Source organism: Procambarus clarkii, unplaced genomic scaffold, assembly GCF_040958095.1.
Source record: "Procambarus clarkii isolate CNS0578487 unplaced genomic scaffold, FALCON_Pclarkii_2.0 HiC_scaffold_103, whole genome shotgun sequence".
Lineage (NCBI taxonomy): Eukaryota > Metazoa > Arthropoda > Malacostraca > Decapoda > Cambaridae > Procambarus > Procambarus clarkii.
In genome coordinates, this window is record NW_027189136.1 from 295,541 (window position 1) to 304,578 (window position 9,038).

Consider the following 9,038-nt stretch of genomic DNA (forward strand, 5'->3'; position numbering starts at 1 on the left):
TGTGTACCTGTAATTGAACTGACATGTGTACGGTAATTATCTGTATGTGTCCATTTTAAAGGTACTGTACACATTAGTGAATGTGTATTTATGTAAATTGATTGACATATGTACGTGTGCGCGCGATTAGTGTTACTTTAATTTATATGGTTAACATTTATACGTTTGAATGACATAGTTTCCCATTATTGTCACATTTTTTGTTACATGTCTACTATTGTCAAGATGGACAGACACGTCCAGTTATGAGTGTTTATGTGTACCAGTAATTGAACTGACATGTGTACAGCAACTATCTGTGTGTGTCCATTTTAAAGGAATATATTAGTGAATGTTTATTTATGTAAATTGATTGGAATATGTATGTGGACGCTCGGTTAGTGTAACTGTAATTTATATGGTTAACGTTTGAATGACATAGTTTCCCCTCATTGTCACATTTTTGTTACTATTTCGCTGTTCACTCTCACTCTCTCTGAATCCCGTGGACTAATTGTGCTCACGTGTGTTTGTGTAGGGAAGGGGGAACCATAGGCTTTTCACACAATAATTTGCAACTATTTGCTGAGAAAAGTTTCAAAAGATCATCATCTGTGTTTTTAATAAGTGTTCTTTTTCCTAACATACAAGTCAATCACAAAGTACCTAACCTCAGTCAGAAACACTTTTCTTACTATATCTCGCAACGTCTTTTGCATATATATCCTATCTTAAATAATTAACAATTTTAATTCATAACTGCCAACCCCCCTCCCATCCAAAGCCACCAAACATCATTCCTTTCCCTTAACCTCTCCCAAATTATCTTTTGCACCAATTCACAAACAAGGGGGCTTTATAGCTGAGTGGACGTCGTTCTCGACTCGTAATCGTAGCTCATTCGATCCCACGGTGATGGAACAAACGGAAAGCAGCAGAGTTTCTATCATTCTGATGCCCCTGTTACCTAGCAGTAAATATGTACCTGGGCGTTAGACAGCTGTTACGGGCTGCTTCCTGGGTGTGTGTGTGTGGAATGTTTTTTATTAGTTAGTAATAATTGATTGATTGACAGTTGAGAGGCGGGCCGAAAGAGTAGAGCTCAACCCTCGCAAGCATAACTAGGTGAACACTACTAGATAAATACTAACCAACCACGATCTCGACAATCCATTACACACACAACCCCCCCTCCCCCTCCCCTCCCCCCAAACTCCCGAAATCGTTCTACCTAAATCAATAAAAAATTAAAACAAATCAATTAATTCACCAAAAATACTAACTATAAATAAAGGAACCAAATTTGAGACATACAGCGACTCCAGCGTGGTCTAGTCGGAAGAGAACGTGTTCTCATCTGGATAGATTGCGATCGAGTCTGTCGGAACGGGTGTGTAACTGCAGGGCACAAATATTTGTGTGTCCCCTCCTGTAGCTGCCTCTGTTTCGACAGGTTCCCTGGATAGCTGGAATTGACCTGGCCCTTGGAAAGTGGGGAAGGGGTGAAATCCGTTGGGCCCACGGATGGATACCTTGGATCCATGGACCTAGAGCAGGTCTAATCACCTGGGATTCGAACCCACGGTGGGAATAAGGGAGGAGATATGGGAAGGGGGGTGGGGGGAAGGATGTTTCCCTGGAACCAAACTTCACATAAACCCGGACACTCACACACACACCCTCACCCGAACACTCACAGGGGCACTCACACTCACACACTCCCATAGACTGTGATAAGGGAGACCATCTGAGGGGACACAGATGGCCTCCTGGACCCACAGGTATAACCGGACACACACACACCCGGACACTCACACACACTCGCCCGGACACTCACAGGGATATACACACTCACACACAGACACACATCCATAGACACAAACTGTGATAAGGGAGACCATCTGAGGGGACACAGAAGGCCTCCTGGACACACAAGTATATATCAATATTTAATTTAATATTTATTATTTAATTTTATTAAATAAGTAATCAAATTAATGTTTTTTAATAAATTATTTTTTTATTAAATTATTAAATAATTATATTAATAAAACAAATTAAATTAAATTTAATAATTAAATATTTATTATTTAATTTACAAATATGACAGATTTTTTAAATATATATATATATATATATATATATATATATATATATATATATATATATATATATATATATATATATATATATATATATATATATATATATATATATATATATATATATATATTTTATTAAATATGACCGAAAAAGTAAGATTAATAATTCTAACACGAATTTTCTCAATCTTTCGTACATTATGCTTCACTGTTGGAGGTAAATAAAAAATCACTTCTCCAAAATTCATTTTTATTTCTAGTCTGACGCGACACGGGCGCGTTTCGTAAAACTTATTACATTTTCAAAGACTTCACAAATACACAACTGATTAGAACTTGCATTTCCCTGATTTTATATCTACATTTGAGTGAGGTGGGAAGGGTGATGTGGCATTACATTTGAGTGAGGTGGGAAGGATGATGTGGCATTAGAGGATATTAATAGGGTATTAAAAGTATCAACACAAGACAGAACACGAAACAATGGATATTGAATAGAAGTGTTTGTAGAAAGCCTATTGGTCCATATTTCTTGATGCTTCTATATTGGAGCGGAGTCTTGAGGTGGGTAGAATATAGTTGTGCAATAATTGGCTGTTGATTGCTGGTGTTGACTTCTTGATGTGTAGTGCCTCGCAAACGTCAAGCCGCCTGCTATCGCTGTATCTATCGATGATTTCTGTGTTGTTTACTAGGATTTCTCTGGCGATGGTTTGGTTATGGGAAGAGATTATATGTTCCTTAATGGAGCCCTGTTGTTTATGCATCGTTAAACGCCTAGAAAGAGATGTTGTTGTCTTGCCTATATACTGGGTTTTTTGGAGCTTACAGTCCCCAAGTGGGCATTTGAAGGCATAGACGACGTTAGTCTCTTTTAAAGCGTTCTGTTTCGTGTCTGGAGAGTTTCTCATGAGTAGGCTGGCCGTTTTTCTGGTTTTATAGTAAATCGTCAGTTGTATCCTCTGATTTTTGTCTGTAGGGATAACGTTTCTATTAACAATATCTTTCAGGTCCCTTTCCTCTGTTTTATGAGCTGTGGAAAAGAAGTTCCTGTAAAATAGTCTAATAGGGGGTATAGGTGTTGTGTTAGTTGTCTCTTCGGAGGTTGCATGGCTTTTCACTTTCCTTCTTATGATGTCTTCGATGAAACCATTGGAGAAGCCGTTATTGACTAGAACCTGCCTTACCCTACAGAGTTCTTCGTCGACTTGCTTCCATTCTGAGCTGTGGCTGAGAGCACGGTCGACGTATGCGTTAACAACACTCCTCTTGTACCTGTCAGGGCAGTCGCTGTTGGCATTTAGGCACATTCCTATGTTTGTTTCCTTTGTGTAGACTGCAGTGTGGAAACCTCCGCCCTTTTCCATGACTGTTACATCTAGAAAAGGCAGCTTCCCATCCTTTTCCGTCTCGTAAGTGAAACGCAGCACGGAACTCTGCTCAAATGCCTCCTTCAGCTCCTGCAGATGTCTGACATCAGGTACCTGTGTAAAAATGTCGTCAACATACCTGCAGTATATGGCCGGTTTCAAGTTCATGTCGACTAAGACTTTTTGCTCGATGGTACCCATGTAGAAGTTTGCAAACAGGACACCTAGGGGAGAACCCATAGCGACCCCATCTACTTGCTTATACATATGCCCATCCGGGCTCAAGAAGGGTGCCTCTTTAGTACAAGCTTGGAGTAGTTTCCTCAGAGTACTTTCTGGCATGTCAAGAGGAGTACAGGCTGGATCACGATACACTCTGTCGGCTATCATTCCGATTGTCTCGTCCACAGGTACGTTGGTAAACAGCGATTCTACGTCCAACGAGGCTCTTATCCCTGTGGCCCGTGCGCCCCGCAGTAAGTCCACAAATTCCTTTGGAGACTTCAGGCTGAAGGCGCAAGGAACATAAGGAGTCAGCAGGCCGTTGAGTCGCTTTGCCAATCTGTACGTGGGTGTGGGTATCTGGCTAATGATTGGCCGAAGTGGGTTTCCAGGCTTGTGCGTCTTGACATTTCCATACGCATATCCAGGTTTATATTCCCCAATGATCTTTGGCAGGTGGAGTCCGGATTTCTTGGCGTTCACAGTTTCGATCAGTTTGTTGACCTTTGCTTTTAATTCGGCTGTAGTGTCCTTCGTTACCCATTACCCTTCGTTCATCGAAGACATCATAAGAAGGAAAGTGAAAAGCCATGCAACCTCCGAAGAGACAACTAACACAACACCTATACCCCCTATTAGACTATTTTACAGGAACTTCTTTTCCACAGCTCATAAAACAGAGGAAAGGGTCCTGAAAGATATTGTTAATAGAAACGTTATCCCTACAGACAAAAATCAGAGGATACAACTGACGATTTACTATAAAACCAGAAAAACGGCCAGCCTACTCATGAGAAACTCTCCAGACACGAAACAGAACGCTTTAAAAGAGACTAACGTCGTCTATGCCTTCAAATGCCCACTTGGGGACTGTAAGCTCCAAAAAACCCAGTATATAGGCAAGACAACAACATCTCTTTCTAGGCGTTTAACGATGCATAAACAACAGGGCTCCATTAAGGAACATATAATCTCTTCCCATAACCAAACCATCGCCAGAGAAATCCTAGTAAACAACACAGAAATCATCGATAGATACAGCGATAGCAGGCGGCTTGACGTTTGCGAGGCACTACACATCAAGAAGTCAACACCAGCAATCAACAGCCAATTATTGCACAACTATATTCTACCCACCTCAAGACTCCGCTCCAATATAGAAGCATCAAGAAATATGGACCAATAGGCTTTCTACAAACACTTCTATTCAATATCCATTGTTTCGTGTTCTGTCTTGTGTTGATACTTTTAATACCCTATTAATATCCTCTAATGCCACATCATCCTTCCCACCTCACTCAAATGTAATGCCACATCACCCTTCCCACCTCACTCAAATGTAGATATAAAATCAGGGAAATGCAAGTTCTAATCAGTTGTGTATTTGTGAAGTCTTTGAAAATGTAATAAGTTTTACGAAACGCGCCCGTGTCGCGTCAGACTAGAAATAAAAATGAATTTTGGAGAAGTGATTTTTGATTTACCTCCAACAGTGAAGCATAATGTACGAAAGATTGAGAAAATTCGTGTTAGAATTATTAATCTTACTTTTTCGGTCATATTTAATAAAATATGTCTACAGGAAAGACTGCTACCAAAATATACTAATATATATATATATATACATGCGAACAAGCATTAATGGTCCCCAGGACTATATGCAACTGAAAACTCACATGCCAGAAGTGACTCTAACCCATACTGCCAGGAGCAATACAACTGGTATGTACAGGACGCCTTAATCCGCTTGTGTCAATTTTAAAGGAATATATTAGTGAATATTTATTTATGTAAATTGATATATATATATATTTATATATATCTCTGCTTAAGGCACAACTCTCCTAAACACGAGAGTTAAGTATACAAGTATATACTTAAGTATAAGAGTTAAGTATAAGTCTGAGCGGGTGGTGGAGAGGGTTAAGGCGTACCTGTTATGCCAGTTGCTGGAAGGCTTCTGTGCTGGCTAGGGTTCGAGTCTCCTGGTGGGAAAGTGTTCTAAAGTTGTATATATATATATATATATATATATATATATATATATATATATATATATATATATATATATATATATATATATATAAAGAGAATGTCTGTCTATGTAATGAGGCCACATGCTGGAGGCTGCAGCCATACACAGATTTATTTTAAAATTTATTTATTAATATATTATTAAGGCTTATTATTACTAAATTAATGTTTTTGTAGAGGGAATGGTCTGGGGTAGGGAACGGGCATAGGTTGGTCAGTGTTGACTTTAGCTAAAGGATTTAGGAATAATTATTAATTATTCTTATCACTCCCCCCCCCCCCCCCCTACCAATTTAATTAAAGTTAATTGTAAAATAATGCTTGAGATGGCTGAAGACTTTTTCGTACTTAGAAAAAACCTAAATTAAACACATAAAGATGTTTATTGGTCCTGATTTAAGTTAAAGGAAGAGGTGCAAAGGTGGTGGTAGGGGTGGGGGGGAGGATACGGGATTTAGAGGTGGAATGAAGAGAGGGAACAGGGGGAGTGGTGCAGGTGAAACAGGGAGGAACAGGGGGTGCTGTACAGGTGATACAGGGATGGGGATGGGGGAACAGGGGGAGTGGTGCAGATGAAACAGGGATGAAGAGGGAGAAACAGGGGGGAGTGGTGCAGGTGAAACAGGGATGAAGAGGGAGAAACAGAGGGAGTGGTGCAGGTGAAACAGAGATGGGGATGGGGGAACAGGGGGAGTGGTGCAGGTGAAACAGGGATGGGGATGGGGGAACAGGGGGAGTGGTGCAGGTGAAACAGGGATGGGGGATGGGGGAACAGGGGGAGTGGTGCAGGTGAAACAGGGATGCAGAGGGAGAAACAGGGGGGAGTGGTGCAGGTGAAACAGGGATGGGGATAGGGGAACAGGGGGAGTGGTGCAGGTGAAACAGGGATGGGGATGGGGAAACAGGGGGAGTGGTGCAGGTGAAACAGGGATGGGGATGGGGGAACAGGGGGAGTGGTGCAGGTGAAACAGGGATGGGGATGGGGGAACAGGGGGAGTGGTGCAGGTGAAACAGGGATGCAGAGGGAGAAACAGGGGGGAGTGGTGCAGGTGAAACAGGGATGGGGATGGGGGAACAGGGGGAGTGGTGCAGGTGAAACAGGGATGCAGAGGGAGAAACAGGGGGGAGTGGTGCAGGTGAAACAGGGATTAAAGGAAAATTTATATAAGTAGATAGATGGATGTTTACATTGATTGCTAAATATATACATTGACGGATAGACGGATGCATAGATGCATCCGTCTATCTGATGGATGGAAAGACATATGAGTAGATGGATGGATAGACAGAAGAGTTGATGAACGGATAAATGGAATATAAATGGAATATAAATGTATATAATGATAAATGGTTGGTTTATGGGAAGATAGATTGATGGATTGACAGATATAAGTAGATAGATAGATGGATCCATTGATGGATTCATTTGTGCTTATCTCTTGAGGTTCTTCTTGAGATGATTTCGGGGCTTTAGTGTCCCCGCGGTCCGGTCCTCGACCAGGCCTCCACCCCCAGGAAGCAGCCCGTGACAGCTAACTAACACCCAGGTACCTGTTTTACTGCAAGGTATCAGGGGCACAGGGTGAAAGAAACTCTACCCATTGTTTCTCGGCGGCGCCCGGAATCGAACCCGGGACCACAGGATCACAAGTCCAGTGTCCAGTGTGCTGTCCGCTCGGCCGACTGGCTCCCCGGTCGGAGGGGAGCCGGTGAACAGGCGAATCAGGTTAAAGAATATCTGTCGATTTGCTATTGCATCAACTGAGATTCGATATGGGACCATTAGGATTATAACCAACGAACTCTCTCCGTTTAGACGGTAAGCCTCCAGTTTGTGTGTGTGTGTGTGTGTGTGTGTGTGTGTGTGTGTGTGTGTGTGTGTGTGTGTGTGTGTGTGTGTGTGTGTGTGTGTGTGTGTGTGTGTGTGTGTGTGTGTGTGTGTGTGTGTGTGTGTGTGTGTGTGTGTGTGTGTGTGTGTGTGTGTGTGTGTGTGTGTGTGTGTGTGTGTGTGTTTTAGAGAGAGAAATAGATGTAGTAGATATAAAAAAATGGAAAAATACATATATTTGATAGGCGGGGTCCAAGAGCTAATAACTCGATTCTGCAGATACATATAGTAAATACAAGGAGAAAATAAATGCACACACACACACACATTAATTGATAATGGACTGTTTTGTGTGCGTATCCATCTGAACTATTGTCAAGACCGACAGACACGTGAAGCTATGTGTGTGTATGTGTACCTGTAATTGAACTGACATGTGTACGGTAATTATCTGTATGTGTCCATTTTAAAGGTACTGTACACATTAGTGAATGTGTATTTATGTAAATTGATTGACATATGTACGTGTGCGCGCGATTAGTGTTACTTTAATTTATATGGTTAACATTTATACGTTTGAATGACATAGTTTCCCATTATTGTCACATTTTTTGTTACATGTCTACTATTGTCAAGATGGACAGACACGTCCAGTTATGAGTGTTTATGTGTACCAGTAATTGAACTGACATGTGTACAGCAACTATCTGTGTGTGTCCATTTTAAAGGAATATATTAGTGAATGTTTATTTATGTAAATTGATTGGAATATGTATGTGGACGCTCGGTTAGTGTAACTGTAATTTATATGGTTAACGTTTGAATGACATAGTTTCCCCTCATTGTCACATTTTTTGTTACTATTTCGCTGTTCACTCTCACTCTCTCTGAATCCCGTGGACTAATTGTGCTCACGTGTGTTTGTGTAGGGAAGGGGGAACCATAGGCTTTTCACACAATAATTTGCAACTATTTGCTGAGAAAAGTTTCAAAAGATCATCATCTGTGTTTTTAATAAGTGTTCTTTTTCCTAACATACAAGTCAATCACACAGTACCTAACCTCAGTCAGAAACACTTTTCTTACTATATCTCGCAACGTCTTTTGCATATATATCCTATCTTAAATAATTAACAATTTTAATTCATAACTGCCAACCCCCCTCCCATCCAAAGCCACCAAACATCATTCCTTTCCCTTAACCTCTCCCAAATTATCTTTTGCACCAATTCACAAACAAGGGGGCTTTATAGCTGAGTGGACGTCGTTCTCGACTCGTAATCGTAGCTCATTCGATCCCACGGTGATGGAACAAACGGAAAGCAGCAGAGTTTCTATCATTCTGATGCCCCTGTTACCTAGCAGTAAATATGTACCTGGGCGTTAGACAGCTGTTACGGGCTGCTTCCTGGGTGTGTGTGTGTGGAATGTTTTTTATTAGTTAGTAATAATTGATTGATTGACAGTTGAGAGGCGGGCCGAAAGAGTAGAGCTCAACCCTCG